The sequence below is a fragment of the Amblyraja radiata genome, chromosome 13 (assembly GCF_010909765.2).
Source record: "Amblyraja radiata isolate CabotCenter1 chromosome 13, sAmbRad1.1.pri, whole genome shotgun sequence".
Classification (NCBI taxonomy): domain Eukaryota; kingdom Metazoa; phylum Chordata; class Chondrichthyes; order Rajiformes; family Rajidae; genus Amblyraja; species Amblyraja radiata.
The window spans coordinates 32,661,829-32,667,741 of NC_045968.1; positions in this window are offsets into that span (position 1 = coordinate 32,661,829).

The window sequence follows — 5,913 nt, forward strand, 5'->3', positions numbered from 1 at the left end:
GTAGCCGGAGGAAACCGACGTGGTCACAATGAGACCGTGCAAATTCCACATGGACAACACCCGAGGGCAGGATCAAACCTGCATCTCTTGCACTGTGAGTCAGTAGCTCTATCAGCAATGCTGTCCTAGCTGTGCCACCGCGTTGCCCTTGATAACACATTAATGGTGAAAATGTGTCGACGTATCCAGATTGGAAGAGAAATTGGAAGATCTGGTGGATGCATGGAACTGGTTGATTAAAAAAGGATACAAAGTTCTCTCCCACTCATCTCTCATTCTCCATCATCCTGTTCCTCCCCCACACACCCTCCTTTCTGCCCTTCCCCTTCCTCCCCTCTGCTCCACATGCACTCGCACCTATTTCTCCCTTCCACCTTACCCTCCTCCTCCCCCTCGCCCTTCCCCTCTGGCATCGTAATTGGCAACTCTTCAAACCCCTTGTCTCACACCCTCTGTTTTTTCATCTCTGCCCTTTGACCAACCATCTGCCTATCAAAACCCCCCTCGCCTGTGTTCACCGGTTACTTACCACACTTTGTCCTGCCCCTCCTCTCTTCCAGCTTTCTTCCATCCTCTACAATCAGTATGAAGAAGGGTCCTGACCTGAAACGTCACCTATCCATGTTCTCCAGAGATGCTATCTGAACCGGCGAGCACTATTTTTGGAAGGTCTTGTGTTCCAGTGCAAGTGCAGCTCTTATCCTAAGAGATAGAGGACATGGACATGTGGAGAGGCCTCTTGCTATTGAAGAACTTTGGCAAACTGCTACAAAACCCTGTCCTGATTCTGTTGCTTTGGTCTGCCCATATCAGCTACTTCAGTGGTTACCATGAATGTGGAGTGTGTCATGCTTTCACCAGCCAGTTTCATGCTGGCTAGATCAGTTTTGAATCTATCTCAATCGGCATAGTGACAGAATAACACATCATGATGGAGGATTTCCTCGGTGGGAAAATGAGATTTCATCTCTGCCAGGGCTGCTTGCAAAGATGAATTTTTTCCTTCATGCTGAGCACACCTTCCACTGTGATACATGCTGCCACCACTGTGGTAATTGGGATAGATTCAGAACCAGTTTGGCTGCTTTGAACAGAATCATTTGTCACAGGTAAGTGGTGGGAATGAGAACAAGTCAGTTTATCTTTCACGTTAATTTGCTCTCCACCTGCTCCTGGCCCAGTTTAGCATCTCTGTCCTTCACAACTCATCTAACCTGATCAGCGTCGACAGTGTGGAGCACCCACTCAGAGTATCAGTCAGTTCAGTTTAGTTTATTGTCACGTGTACCCAGGTACAGTGAAAAGCTTTTGTTGCGTGGTAATCATTCAGCAGAAAGACAATACATGATTACAATCGTTCCATTTACAGTATACAGATACATGATAAAGGAATAACGTTTAGTGCAAGGTAAAGCCAGCAAAGTCTGATCAAGGATAGTCCGAGGGTCATCCAATAGGTAAATAGTAGTTCAACACGTTTCTCAGGTGATTTAGTTGTCTGGTAACAGCTGGGAAACAACTGTCCCAGAATCTGGAGGTGTGCGTTTTCACACTTCTATAACTTTCGCCTGATGGGAGACAGAAGAGGGAGTGGCCAGGGTGCGACTCGTCCTTGATTATGCTGCTGACTTTGCCGAGGCAGCATGAGGTATGAATGGAGTCAATAGAAGGGAGTTTGGTTTGTGTGATGACCGGGGCTGCGTCCACAATTTGCTGCAATTTCTTGCGGTCCTGGATGGAGCTGTTCCCAAACCAAGCTGTGAAGCATCCTGATACAATGCTTGCTACAGTGAGGTCTACAGCTCAGTTCTTCTTCACACTTAAAATAAAAAAGAAATAACTTGTCAGCTTATGGTGGTAATCAACAGAAGGCTCCCTTGTCTTTGTTCGACCTTCGTTCCACAAGATGCATGAGTTCCAATAGAAGAGATGAAGCTCCCAAAGGGCACTGCTTGCCCATTCCAGGGCACTGTGCTGCCACCTCTGATGGTGTTGTTCTGTCAATGGGGAAGGACATCCTCACGCTGTCCAAATGTATTATTACTCGTCATGTTTAATACAACCAAATGGCTTTTAAAGCTATTTCATAATGCAGATAAGAAACAATAGCATTACTATGTGGCATGCTTTCACCAGCTGGTACTTCCTTTTTAGATACACCTGGCATTATTCCCGCCAAGCATGCACCTTTCTATTGGGCATTGGTGAAGGAAAAGCCAAATCCTGAGACTACAGATCACAGTGTAAAAGTGTAAAAAAGTTGCACATGGTGCAAATATCCTTCTGTAAGGACAATGAGATGAAAACCTTCATTATTGTGTGGTGATGCATGTTTGCAATCAGGACTTGCACATTGCTCAAGCATTGATAGATTAAGTATTTAACAGATAACCTTTAATAGGTTAGATTGTACACCGTCTTTGAAATTATATCCATTGAGAGTAAAAATATCAGTACCCTGACACTTAAACCATACAAATGCTGTTGGAAGATCCCCAAACGTGGTGAAGTATGCATTTGGGGCTGTCTGAAACAGCCTGAGGTACAGTGCAGAAACAGGCCCTTCAACAACCATCATTTAACACTAATCCAACATTAACCTCATCTTTTTGTTCTCCCCGCATACGCTCAACACCCCGCACCCACCCAGATTCTCCCACTTACCTACATTTTAGGAGCAATTTAGCAGCAATAATCAATCTGCCAACATACACATCTTTGATATGTGCGAGGAAACGGGAGCACCTGGAGGAACCAGATCGGACATATGAACTCCATATAGGATATACTGGAGATCAGGGCCGGCCTTAGCGGGTGCGGGGCCCAATTGGGAACAATTTTGGTGAACCCCAGATTCCCAGCCAAGGTCTGTCAGCCCAGTTATTTAGTATATATTATGAAATTGTACACTGGGTGGTATGGATTCTACACTGCGTGAATCTCTCCTGCTCCCTCCCGTTTGACTGTCAGTAGTTACGCTGGCTTCCAACCTTTACCGTAGCAGCTAATTACCATTAAAAACTGCATTATGTGATTGGACACAATGCCCTTGGAGACAGCGGCTGATTGGACGGGAGACCTATTTGTTGATTGGACGGAAATTTTAAGGCAAGCTGGTTGGTGATTGGATGCAACCCCCTTAGAGACAGCGATTGATTGGCCGCCAAATAAAATGATCAAATAGGAAAACAAAAATCGCTGGTCGGTGCGAACTCAGTAGACTATCTGGTTGTATCTCCAAACTAATCTGGTTGTATCAACCAGACTATCTGGTTGTATCTCCAAACTAATCTGGTTATATCAACCAGACTATCTGGTTGTATCTCCAAACTAAACAGTATAACATGCAGGTACATTCATTTAAAATTAAATTCAGTGATTATTTCACATGATTTCTCACTGTGTAAAGCTCAATATCTGACCAATTTCTGTTTAACACGTTTGGTCTGTCGTGAGCATTTTTCTCTCCCAAAACAGTTCATATCTAGCAAACCGATCAACGAACCAGACTGCAGTTGGACGCAGTCATAGAAACAAGGTGCAGGAGTAGAGGCCATTCGGCCCTTCGAGCCTGCACCGCCATTCAATATGATCATGGCTGATCATCCAACTCAGAATCCTGTACCTGCCTTCTCTCCATACCCCCTGATTCCTTTAGCCACAAGGGCCACATCTAACTCTTAAATATAGCCAACGAACTGGCCTCAACTACATTCTGTGGCAGAGAATTCCAGAGATTCACCACTCTCTGTGTAAAAAATGTTTTTCTCATCTCAGTCCTAAAAGAATTCCCCTTTATCCTTAAACTGTGACCCCTTGTTCTGGACTTCCCCAACATCGGGAACAATCTTCCTGCATCTAGCCTGTCCAACCCCTTAAGAATTTTGTGCATTTCTATAAGATCCCCCCTCAATCTTCTAAATTCTAGCGAGTACAAGCCGAGTCTATCCAGTCTTTCTTCATATGAAAGTCCTGACATCCCAGGAATCAGTCTGGTGAACCTTCTCTGTACTCCCTCTATGGCAAGAATGTCTTTCCTCAGATTAGACCAAAACTGTACGCAATACTCCATGTATTGCGTATTCAGAAGTGTTATAGAGGGAAATAGGGGGGAATAGAGGGGGTTTAGAGGTGTTCAGAGGGTCCCAGAGGGGTTTAGAGAAGTTATAAGCCCCCCGCGAGAAATTGTATTTCTCTGAAATTGAAGATAGACATAAAGCTGGAGTAACTCAGCAGGCCAGGCAGTGCAGCGACTCTGGAGAGAAGACCCTTCTTCAGACTGAATTGAACTCTCATCGGTTTGAGTACTTGTGATTGTCTGAAGAAGGGTCTCGACCAGAAACGCAACCCTCTCCCCAGAGCCGCTGCCCGTCCCGCTGAGCCACCTTCAACTTCAGAGCCAAACAAAAAACACAGAGTGCTGGAGGAACTCAGCGGGCAAGGCGGCTGCCTCACCCGCTGGGTTTCTCCAGCATTTTTGTCTACCGCTAAACGTCAATGATTCCGGGAATGCTGAGGCGACAGGGTGATAGAGACGGAGTGGGAGAGCTAGAGAGAGATGAGATGGGGTGCGGGAGAGGGAGCGCGAGAGAGAGAGGGAGGGAGAGAGAGAGAGCAAACCACAGAGAGACACAACGTGGGTCGGTAGGTGAATGACTAACCTGCACACCAGGAAGAAGCCCTTTCTCGCGGTCCGGAGCCCTCACTCATGATGGTGAGTTTAAAGAAATTCTCAATGTGTCATCGATCTACATTCCTCAGTAAATGTAATTGTGTTTTAAACAAGTATTATTGACGCCGCGTGAATTTTATTCAAAGGAACACGGCGTCATTAATTCTCATTCAAAACACAATAACATTTACTGAGGAATGCGGATAGATGCAGATTGATGACTTTGTATAACAACTTGTTAACTACTTCAAGTTAAGAAGTGCTAACAGAACGATTTACAAATCGTTTGTGTCTGATGGCCGTGCAGCGGTAGTTATACATGTTCGTTTAAAAAAAAAATCCGGATGGCGAATTAAAAAAAAATCTTTATTTAACAAAGAGAATTCGTATTTCCGTACGAAATACAGAACATTAGTGCGGGGCCCCCATTAGGCGCGGGGCCCAATTGGAAGCAATCGGTCAAATCGGCTTAAGGCTGGCCCTGCTGGAGATCAGGACTGAACCCAGAGTCTCTGGCATGCTGAAAATACAGCTCACAAACTGCGCCAGTATGCTTTCTGGTCTTCCAGAATACAGAGATGTCCATAAGGGAATATTACCAGCGGGCACATTCCAGAGTGCAGGAATACAAGCGGAGGAAGGCACTGAAGTTTGGTACAGCCATGGGTGGGGAAGGATCACAGTTCAGGGTGCTAAGGTTTTACAATGCTGAATCTTTGGGGGAGACTTCTGATCATATTTATTTTACCCTTTGCTCTATTTGTACTTCATCTTGATGATTGGATTCATGTGTGCTATACACTCTGATCTATTTGAATAGCATGCAAAACAAAGCTTTTCACCGTAGCTTGGTACGTGTGAATAATAAAACTAAGCCTATACCTAAAATGTGTTTTTCTTAACTGAGGAGCTGGGCTTTGTGTAACAAATACTTCAACGACACATTTTTTTACAGAGGAGACATGAATGGCGCTGATGCATGGTAAGAGAATAGTACATTTCTGGTGCAATGAACAAAGAAAAAAACATGACCTGATTGTGTTTCTGCATATATTACGAATAAAGCATATTCCTGGAAAATAAATTTGTGACCTTTACACAGCAATTCTTCAATTTCTTTGAAGTTGTAGAAAATGAGATGAGGCATGATACAATTTACAGGGCTGCATCATTTCTCAGTAAGTATTTGCATGGAGCTATTCAAGTTTATTGTGATACGCACAAGTATAATGGAAAAACTT